Here is a 13,759-nt window from a genome sequence, read left to right as displayed (position 1 = left end):
CTTTCACACATACAGACCCACCACCACCACACATACAGACCTCCACCACAACACGTACAGACCTCCACCACCACACATACAGACCCAACACCACCACCACACATACAGACCACCACCACCACACATACAGACCCACCACCACACATGCAGACCCACCACCACACATACAGACCCACCACCACACATACAGACCCACCACCACCACACATACAGACCCACCACCACCACCACACATACAGACCCACCACCACCACACATACAGACCTCCACCACCACACATACAGGCTTCCACCACCACACATACAGACCTCCACCACCACACATACAGGCTTCCACCACCACACATACAGACCTCCACTAAGACACATACAGACCCACCACCAAACATACAGCCCACCACTACCACACATACAGACCTCCACCACCACACATACAGACCCACCACCACCACTACACATACAGGCCTCCACCACCACACATACAGGCCTCCACCACCACACATACAGACCTCCACCACCACACATACAGACCTCCACCACCACGCATACATACCTCCACCACCACACATAAAGACCCACCACCACCACACATACAGGCCTCCACCACCACACATACAGACCCACCACCACACATATAGGCCTCCACCACCACACATACAGACCCACCACCACCACACATACAGGCCTCCCCCACCACACATACAGACCTCCACTACCACACATACAGACCTCCACTACCACACATACAGGCCCTCCACCACCACACATACAGACCACCACAACCACACATACAGACCTCCACTACCACACATACAGACCTCCACCACCACACATACAGACCTCCACCACCACACATACAGACCTCCACTACCACACATACAGACCTCCACCACCAGACATACAGACCTTCACCACCACACATACAGACCCACCACCACACATACAGACCTCCACCACCACACATACAGACCTCCACCACCACACATACAGACCTTCACCACCTCACATGCAGACCTCCACCACTTCACATACAGGCCTCCACCGCCACACATACAAACCTCCACCGCCACACATACAGACCTCCACCACCACACATTCAGACCTCCACCACCACACATACAGACCTCCACTACCACACATACAGACCTCCACCACCACACATACAGACCTCCACCACCACACATACAGACCCACCACCACACATACAGACCTCCACCACCATACATACAGACCTCCACCACAACACATACAGACCTTCACCACCACACATACAGACCTCCACTACCACACATACAGACCTCCACCACCACACATACAGACCCTCCACCACCACACATACAGACCCACCACACATACATACCTCCACCACCACACATACAGACGTCCACCACCACACATACAGACCACCACCACCACACATACAGACCTCCACCACCACACATACAGACCTCCACCACCACACATACAGACCTCCACTACCACACATACAGAACTCCACCACCACACATACAGACCTCCACCACCACACATACAGACCTCCACCACCACACATACAGACCCATCACCACACATACAGACCGCCACCACCACACATACAGACCTCCACCACCACACATACAGACCTCCACCACCTCACATACAGACCTCCACCACCTCACATACAGGACTCCACCACCACACATACAGACCTCCACCACCACACATACAGACCTCCACCACCACACATACAGACCCATCACCACAAATACAGACCACCACCACCACACATACAGACCTCCACTACCACACATACAGACCTCCACCACCACACATACAGACCCTCCACCACCACACATACAGACCCACCACCACCACACATACAGAGATCCACCACCACACATACAGACCTCCACCACCACACATACAGACCTCCACTACCACAAATACAGACCCACCACCACACATATAGACCTCCACCAACACACATACAGACCTCCACTACCACACATACAGACCTCCACCACCACACATACAGACCCACCACTTTCACACATACAGACCCACCACCACCACACATACAGACCTCCACCACAACACGTACAGACCTCCACCACCACACATACAGACCCAACACCACCACCACACATACAGACCACCACCACCACACATACAGACCCACCACCACACATACAGACCCACCACCACACATACAGACCCACCACCACACATACAGACCCACCACCACCACACATACAGACCCACCACCACCACCACACATACAGACCCACCACCACCACACATACAGACCTCCACCACCACACATACAGGCTTCCACCACCACACATACAGACCTCCACCACCACACATACAGGCTTCCACCACCACACATACAGACCTCCACTAAGACACATACAGACCCACCACCAAACATACAGCCCACCACTACCACACATACAGACCTCCAACACCACACATACAGACCCACCACCACCACTACACATACAGGCCTCCACCACCACACATACAGGCCTCCACCACCACACATACAGACCTCCACCACCACACATACAGACCTCCACCACCACGCATACATACCTCCACCACCACATATAAAGACCCACCACCACCACACATACAGGCCTCCACCACCACACATACAGACCTCCACCACCACACATACAGACCTCCACTACCACACATACAGACCTCCACCACCACACATACAGACCTTCACCACCACACATACAGACCTCCATCACCACACATACAGACCTCCACCACCACACATACAAACCTCCACCGCCACACATACAGACCTCCACCACCACACATTCAGACCTCCACCACCACACATACAGACCTCCACTACCACACATACAGACCTCCACCACCACACATTCAGACCTCCACCACCACACATACAGACCTCTACTACCACACATACAGACCTCCACCACCACACATACAGACCTCCACCACCACACATACAGACCCACCACCACACATACAGACCTCCACCACCACACATACAGACCTCCACCACAACACATACAGACCTTCACCACCACACATACAGACCTCCACTACCACACATACAGACCTCCACCACCACACATACAGACCCTCCACCACCACACATTCAGACCCACCACCACCACACATACATACCTCCACCACCACACATACAGACGTCCACCACCACACATACAGACCACCACCACCACACATACAGACCTCCACCACCACACATACAGACCTCCACCACCACACATACAGACCTCCACTACCACACATACAGAACTCCACCACCACACATACAGACCTCCACCACCACACATACAGACCTCCACCACCACACATACAGACCCATCACCACACATACAGACCGCCACCACCACACATACAGACCTCCACCACCACACATACAGACCTCCACCACCTCACATACAGACCTCCACCACCTCACATACAGGACTCCACCACCACACATACAGACCTCCACCACCACAAATACAGACCACCACCACCACACATACAGACCTCCACTACCACACATACAGACCTCCACCACCACACATAATGACCCTCCACCACCACACATACAGACCCACCACCACCACACATACAGAGATCCACCACCACACATACAGACCTCCACCACCACACATACAGACCTCCACTACCACAAATACAGACCCATTACCACACATATAGACCTCCACCAACACACATACAGACCTCCACTACCACACATACAGACCTCCACCACCACACATACAGACCCACCACTTTCACACATACAGACCCACCACCACCACACATACAGACCTCCACCACAACACGTACAGACCTCCACCACCACACATACAGACCCAACACCACCACCACACATACAGACCACCACCACCACACATACAGACCCACCACCACACATGCAGACCCACCACCACACATACAGACCCACCACCACACATACAGACCCACCACCACCACACATACAGACCCACCACCACCACCACACATACAGACCCACCACCACCACACATACAGACCTCCACCACCACACATACAGGCTTCCACCACCACACATACAGACCTCCACCACCACACATACAGGCTTCCACCACCACACATACAGACCTCCACTAAGACACATACAGACCCACCACCAAACATACAGCCCACCACTACCACACATACAGACCTCCACCACCACACATACAGACCCACCACCACCACTACACATACAGGCCTCCACCACCACACATACAGGCCTCCACCACCACACATACAGACCTCCACCACCACACATACAGACCTCCACCACCACGCATACATACCTCCACCACCACACATAAAGACCCACCACCACCACACATACAGGCCTCCACCACCACACATACAGACCCACCACCACACATATAGGCCTCCACCACCACACATACAGACCCACCACCACCACACATACAGGCCTCCCCCACCACACATACAGACCTCCACTACCACACATACAGGCCCTCCACCACCACACATACAGACCACCACAACCACACATACAGACCTCCACTACCACACATACAGACCTCCACCACCACACATACAGACCTCCACCACCACACATACAGACCTCCACTACCACACATACAGACCTCCACCACCACACATACAGACCTTCACCACCACACATCCAGACCCACCACCACACATACAGACCTCCACCACCACACATACAGACCTCCACCACCACACATACAGACCTTCACAACCTCACATACAGACCTCCACCACCTCACATACAGGCCTCCACCGCCACACATACAAACCTCCACCGCCACACATACAGACCACCACCACACATTCAGACCTCCACCACCACACATACAGACCTCCACTACCACACATACAGACCTCTACCACCACACATACAGACCTTCACCACCACACATACACACCTCCACTACCATACATACAGACCTCCACCACCTCACATACAGACCCACCACAACACATACAGACCCACCACCACCACACATACAGACCTCCACCACAACACGTACAGACCTCCACCACCACACATACAGACCCAACACCACCACCACACATACAGACCACCACCACCACACATACAGACCCACCACCACACATACAGACCCACCACCACACATACAGACCCACCACCACACATATAGACCCACCACCACCACACATACAGACCCACCACCACCACCACACTTACAGACCCACCACCACCACACATACAGACCTCCACCACCACACATACAGGCTTGCAGCACCACACATACAGACCACCACCACCACACATACAGACCCACCACCACACATACAGACCCACCACCACACATACAGACCCACCACCACACATATAGACCCACCACCACCACACATACAGACCCACCACCACCACCAAACATACAGCCCACCACTACCACACATACAGACCTCCACCACCACACATACAGACCCACCACCACCACTACACATACACGCCTCCACCACCACACATACAGGCCTCCACCACCACACATACAGACCTCCACCACCACACATACAGACCTCCACCACCACACATACATACCTCCACCACCACACATAAAGACCCACCACCACCACACATACAGGCCTCCACCACCACACATACAGACCCACCACCACACATATAGGCCTCCACCACCACACATACAGACCCACCACCACCACACATACAGGCCTCCCCCACCACACATACAGACCTCCACTACCACACATACAGGCCCTCCACCAACACACATACAGACCACCACAACCACACATACAGACCTCCACTACCACACATACAGACCTCCACCACCACACATACAGACCTCCACCACCACACATACAGACCTCCACTACCACACATACAGACCTCCACCACCACACATACAGACCTTCACCACCACACATACAGACCCACCACCACACATACAGACCTCCACCACCACACATACAGACCTCCACCACCACACATACAAACCTCCACCGCCACACATACAGACCTCCACCACCACACATTCAGACCTCCACCACCACACATACAGACCTCCACTACCACACATACAGACCTCCACCACCACACATTCAGACCTCCACCACCACACATACAGACCTCTACTACCACACATACAGACCTCCACCACCACACATACAGACCTCCACCACCACACATACAGACCCACCACCACACATACAGACCTCCACCACCACACATACAGACCTCCACCACAACACATACAGACCTTCACCACCACACATACAGACCTCCACTACCACACATACAGGACTCCACCACCACACATACAGACCTCCACCACCACACATACATACCTCCACTACCACACATACAGACCCACCACCACCACACATACAGACCCACCACCACCACACATACAGACCCACCACCACCACACATACAGACCCACCACCACCACACATACAGACCCACCACCACGACACATACAGACCTCTACCACCACACATACAGACCTCCACTACCACACATACAGGACTCCACCACCACACATACAGACCTCCACCACCACACATACACACCTCCACTACCACACATATAGACCTCTACCACCACACATACAGACCTCCACCACCACACATACACACCTCCACTACCACACATACAGACCTCCACCACCTCACATACAGACCCACCACAACACATACAGACCCACCACCACCACACATACAGACCTCCACCACAACACGTACAGACCTCCACCACCACACATACAGACCCAACACCACCACCACACATACAGACCACCACCACCACCACACATACAGACCCACCACCACACATACAGACCCACCACCACACATACAGACCCACCACCACCACACATACAGACCCACCACCACCACCACACATACAGACCCACCACCACCACACATACAGACCTCCACCACCACACATACAGGCTTCCACCACCACACATACAGACCTCCACCACCACACATACAGGCTTCCACCACCACACATACAGACCTCCACTAAGACACATACAGACCCACCACCAAACATACAGCCCACCACTACCACACATACAGACCTCCACCACCACACATACAGACCCACCACCACCACTACACATACAGGCCTCCACCACCACACATACAGGCCTCCACCACCACACATACAGACCTCCACCACCACACATACAGACCTCCACCACCACACATACATACCTCCACCACCACACATAAAGACCCACCACCACCACACATACAGGCCTCCACCACCACACATACAGACCCCCCACCACACATATAGGCCTCCACCACCACACGTACAGACCCACCACCACCACACATACAGGCCTCCCCCACCACACATACAGACCTCCACTACCACACATACAGGCCCTCCATTACCACACATACAGACCACCACAACCACACATACAGACCTCCACTACCACACATACAGACCTCCACCACCACACATACAGACCTCCACCACCACACATACAGACCTCCACTACCACACATACAGACCTCCACCACCAGACATACAGACCTTCACCACCACACATACAGACCCACCACCACACATACAGACCTCCACCACCACACATACAGACCTCCACCACCACACATACAGACCTTCACCACCTCACATGCAGACCTCCACCACTTCACATACAGGCCTCCACCGCCACACATACAAACCTCCACCGCCACACATACAGACCTCCACCACCACACATTCAGACCTCCACCACCACACATACAGACCTCCACTACCACACATACAGACCTCCACCACCACACATACAGACCTCCACCACCACACATACAGACCCACCACCACACATACAGACCTCCACCACCATACATACAGACCTCCACCACAACACATACAGACCTTCACCACCACACATACAGACCTCCACTACCACACATACAGACCTCCACCACCACCTACCTTGAGGTGCTTCCGGGGCTTAGTGTCCCCGCGGCCCGGTCGTCGACCAGGCCTCCTGGTTGCTGGACTGATCAACCAGGCTGTTAGACGCGGCTGCTCGCAGCCTGACGTATGAGTCACAGCCTGGTTGATCAGGTATCCTTTGGAGGTGCTTATCCAGTTCTCTCTTGAACACTGTGAGGGGTCGGCCAGTTATGCCCCTTATGTGTAGTGGAAGCGTGTTGAACAGTCTCGGGCCTCTGATGTTGATAGAGTTCTCTCTCAGAGTACCTGTTGCACCTCTGCTTTTCAACGGGGGTATTCTGCACATCCTGCCATGTCTTCTGGTCTCATGTGGTGTTATTTCTGTGTGCAGGTTTGGGACCAGCCCCTCAATTATTTTCCACGTGTAAATTATTATGTATCTCTCCCGCCTGCGCTCAAGGGAGTACAGATTTAGGCTCTATAGTCGGTCCCAGTAATTTAGATGTTTTACTGAGTGGATTCTAGCAGTAAGGGATCTCTGCACGCTCTCTAGGTCAGCAATTTCTCCAGCTTTGAAAGGGGCTGTCATTGTGCAGCAGTACTCCACTCTAGATAGCACAAGCGTTTTGAAAAGTATCATCATCGGTATAGCATCTCTAGTGTGAAAAGTTCTTGTTATCCAACCTGTCATTTTTCTTGCAGTTGTGACGGCTACTTTATTGTGTTCTTTAAAGGTAAGGTCTTCCGACATGAGTACACCCAGGTCCTTTACATTGCCTTTTCGTTCTATGTTATGATTTGCCTGCGTTTTGTACGTGGTTTCTGTTTTTATATTTTCAATTTTTCCGTATCGCATGAGCTGAAACTTATCCTCGTTGAATACCATATTATTTTCTGTAGCCCATAGAAAGACCTGATCTACATCTGATTGGAGGTTTGCCGTGTCCTCTATGTTGCCAACTCTCATGAAAATCCTAGTGTCATCTGCAAAGGATGATACAGTGCTATAGGTTGTGTTCTGGTCTATGTCCGATATGAGGATGAGAAAAAGTACTGGAGCAAGCACAGTACCCTGGGGGACTGAGCTCTTCACGGTTGATGGGCTGGATTTTATTTTGTTGACTATTACACATTGGGTTCTGTCAGTCAGGAAATTGTAGATCCATCTGCCTATTTTCCCGGTAATTCCTTTTGAACGCATTTTATGTGCAATAACACCATGGTCACATTTATCAAAAGCTTTTGCGAAATCTGTGTAAATTACATCAGCGTTTTGTTTGTCTTCCATAGCATCTAATGCCATATCATAGTGGTCCAGCAACTGCGACAGGCAAGAGCGCCCTGTTCTGAAACCATGTTGTCCGGGGTTATGGAGATGCTGTGATTCCATGTATTTTGTGATCTTACTTCTTAGCACTCTCTCAAAAATTTTTATGATGTGCGATGTTAGTGCTATCGGTCTGTAATTTTTTGCCTCTGCCTTATTTCCTCCTTTATGGAGTGGTGCTATCTCTGCTGTTTTTAGTATGTCAGGGATAACGCCAGTATCTAGACTTTGTCTCCACAGAATGTGAAGGGCCTGCGATAGTGGTTTTTTACAGTTCTTGATGAATATGGAGTTCCAAGAATCCGGGCCTGGTGCAGAGTGCATAGGCATACTGTTTATGGCTTCTTCAAAATCTAGTGGGGATAGGGCGACGTCTGATATGTGATTTGATGTTGGTATCATATCCATGAAAAATTCATTTGGGTTATCAATCTTTAGTGCATTTAATGGCTCACTGAAAACAGAGTCGTACTGCTTCCTCAGTAACTCGCTCATTTCTTTGTTGTCATCTGTGAAAGTTCCATCTCCCTTTCGCAGGGGCCCGATACTAGATGTGGTTTTTGATCTTGATTTTGCATAGGAGAAAAAATATTTCGGATTTCTCTCTATTTCAATGATGGCCTTTTGCTCTCTTTGCCTCTCCTGGGTTTTGTATGATTCTTGTAGCTTGAGTTCAATTGTTTCTATTTCTCTACCTAACCTTCTTCGCCGTTCTTGAGATAGGGTGCGACTCTCAAGTTGTTCCGCGATTCGTTTTCTTCGCCTATATAGGGAACGACGTTCCCGTTCCAATCTGCATCTCTTTCTCTTTTTTCTTAGGGGTATGCGGTTTGAACATATTTCTAGTGCTACTGAGCTTATTTTTTCCAGGCACTGGTTCAGGTTTGCATTTCCTAGCTGTTCTTCCCAGTTTATTTCTGTGAAGTCCTGGTTTATTTGCTCCCAGTTTATCCGTTTATTATTGAAGTTGAATTTGCTGAAATCTCCTCCACCGGGAATCTGGACTGGTTTTGAAGGTCCATTTCCCATGGTTGTCAGAACTTCAATTAAGTTGTGATCTGAGTAACAGGTATTTGTAATCATTATGTTCCCGATCAACTCATCATTATTAGTGAAAATGAGGTCCAGCGTGTTCTCCTTCCTAGTTGGTTCTACTATTTGCTGGTTTAAGGCAAACCTATCGCACATCCGTAGCAGGTCATTTGCATGTGCCTGCTCATTTAGGCTACTTCCTGGTATTCTTTCTGATATTACTGTATTAGCCAGGTGCTTCCATTTCAGGTGCCGTAGGTTGAAGTCCCCAAGCAGGATGATGTTCGGAGCTGGATTTGTGAGGTTTTCCAAGCAGTGCTCTATTTTCATTAGTTGGTCTTTAAACTGCTGAGGGTTTGCCTCCGGTGACTTATATACAAGGACAACAACTACATTTAGGATCTCTATTTTGACTATCAGCACTTCCACCATATCATTTGAGGTGTTTAGCAGCTCAGTACAGATGAGTGTGTCTTTGATGTAGAGGCTGACCCCACCCTGAAGCCGGTGTTTCCTATCACATCTGAAGAGATTGTATTCTGGGATCCATATTTCACCATCAAGGTAGTCCTTTGTGTGAGTTTCCGTTAGGGCTGCAAACACTGCATTTGCCTCATGAAGGAGACCATCTATAAAATGAACTTTGTTGGATTTGCGTGTTTTTATACCCTGGATGTTGGCAAATATAAATGATGTTATCGTGTTAGTGGAAGTGCTGGATGCTTTAATTGGTGTTAATATCTGAGGCTCTGGTAAGGAGGCCACTGTGTTTGCGTCCTCTCTAGCATTTGACCGAGTTGGTGGTAGAGTCTGGTCATTTTTAGCCATTCTTCTCCTCCTCCTCTTGCTAAAAAATTATCCCGGTTGATGGAGTAGTGGCTGTTTTCATAGTGGTAGTCTGTCGGTTTTATTCGCCTGGTACCTCTTATATGAAAAGCTGGGCATTCAGCATTGAAGCACTCTTTCCTGTCCAAAGAGTTCTTGCAAATTTCTGGGTGAAAGAATTCACAGCTTTTGGTACATTTACCTGTATTGAGGAGGTTTCTGCACTTTCTAGGGTGATCGTGTGTACATGTTCCATTTATTCTTCCCGATTCCCCATGCTTACAGGTAGCCCATCTGTAATACCAACAGATTTTGGGGCCTTGTTTTGTTTGTTTCCCTCTGCCAGGGACCGCACTCTGCTGCGGCGCCCCCGACACTGTGCCCTGCTCCGGTGCCTGTGACACTGTGCCCTGCTCCGGTGCCTGTGACACCGCGCTCTGCTCCGGTGCCTGTGACACCGCGCTCTGCTCCGGTGCCTGCGACACCGCGCACTGCTCAGGGGTCCCCGACTCCGTGCCCTGCTCAGGCATCCCCGACTCCGCGCCCTGCTCAGGCATCCCCGACTCCGTGCCCTGCTCAGGCATCCCCGACTCCGTGCCCTGCTCAGGCATCCCCGACTCCGCGCCCTGCTCAGGCATCCCCGACTCCGCGCCCTGCTCAGGCATCCCCGACTCCGTGCCCTGCTCAGGCATCCCCGACTCCGTGCCCTGCTCAGGCATCCCCGACTCCGCGCCCTGCTCAGGCGCCGCTGCCACAGAGCTCTGTGCTACAGCTGGTTGTACCTTGGTGCCATGTACAGTTTGTTTGAAGACATTAGAAATTGCTATGCAGGCATTAATTAGTAATTCTCTGTTTTCGGCGGGAGTTTTATCCAGGATTTCCATCAATTTCAAAAAAGTTACATCATCCTTTTTGCAGAGCCAGTACACAGAGTGGTCACTGGGACCATTTCTCCTTGAATTGTTAGTCATGTTGGCACATTTTTTGTGTATGGCTGCTGAACAGAGTTGGCATTGAAAGCTCTGTTGGTAATCTACCTTCATGTTGCATTCTATGCACGTTTTTATCAAAGCCATTTTTTGAACACTTCTGTTCAGTGGTGATGGTCTTACAAGGTGGGGTGTTGACCGGTGGGGGAGTTGACCGCGGGTGCTGGCCGTGGGAGCTGGCCGTGGGTGTTGACCGTGGGTGTTTACCAACTTGAGATAGGCCTGGAAGAGGCTGTATGGACGGCCACTGTTGCTACCACGTGTCGCACTCTTAATTTGTTTTGTTCACTTGTTAGATTACATTACTTGCATTTTCCCACTAGTTATCATACAGTAGAGGCGTCTAGTTTCTGTGTCTGGGCACTAGTTACCTGAGTACGTTACACTATTTGAAAGAATACACACACAAGAGGGTACTGGGGTGGGCCTACCTCCAAGTGGCCCTTGTTTACATACACACGACGGACTTATTTTGTGTGTAATTTGTTCACTTGATATTAGACTATGTTATCTTTATTTTTGTTATAATAGACACAGGTTTTGCATAGAGAGCTTAGCACTATGGGCACTGATTACTTGATGTTTCAATAGCGGGAGATGTGATTTATTGACGACTTGGCAACTATCGCCTAAGGCCTCCTGGCACCACGAGGGCAGGCCTTGACTACACACGAAGTTCACTTATTTTTCCTTTAACACAAATGGTCGGATGGTAATCACTATGATATATTGCTTAATATGTTGAGACACACTTTAAAAGTTATCTGACTGTGTTTAGTTCCTGTATCACTGAAATGTCCCTAGTTATATATTGTTTTCCGCGGAGCTCGCACCGCGTGGCCCTTCCCCTCTCACACCCAAACACCACCAATCATACAGACCCACCACACATACATACCTCCACCACCACACATACAGACGTCCACCACCACACATACAGACCACCACCACCACACATACAGACCTCCACCACCACACATACAGACCTCCACCACCACACATACAGACCTCCACTACCACACATACAGAACTCCACCACCACACATACAGACCTCCACCACCACACATACAGACCTCCACCACCACACATACAGACCCATCACCACACATACAGACCGCCACCACCACACATACAGACCTCCACCACCACACATACAGACCTCCACCACCTCACATACAGACCTCCACCACCTCACATACAGGACTCCACCACCACACATACAGACCTCCACCACCACACATACAGACCTCCACCACCACACATACAGACCCATCACCACAAATACAGACCACCACCACAACACATACAGACCTCCACTACCACACATACAGACCTCCACCACCACACATACAGACCCTCCACCACCACACATACAGACCCACCACCACCACACATACAGAGATCCACCACCACACATACAGACCTCCACCACCACACATACAGACCTCCACTACCACAAATACAGACCCACCACCACACATATAGACCTCCACCAACACACATACAGACCTCCACTACCACACATACAGACCTCCACCACCACACATACAGACCCACCACTTTCACACATACAGACCCACCACCACCACACATACAGACCTCCACCACAACACGTACAGACCTCCACCACCACACATACAGACCCAACACCACCACCACACATACAGA

This window comes from Procambarus clarkii, chromosome 9, assembly GCF_040958095.1.
Source record: "Procambarus clarkii isolate CNS0578487 chromosome 9, FALCON_Pclarkii_2.0, whole genome shotgun sequence".
Classification (NCBI taxonomy): Eukaryota; Metazoa; Arthropoda; class Malacostraca; order Decapoda; family Cambaridae; genus Procambarus; species Procambarus clarkii.
This window is presented reverse-complemented; position numbering follows the sequence as displayed.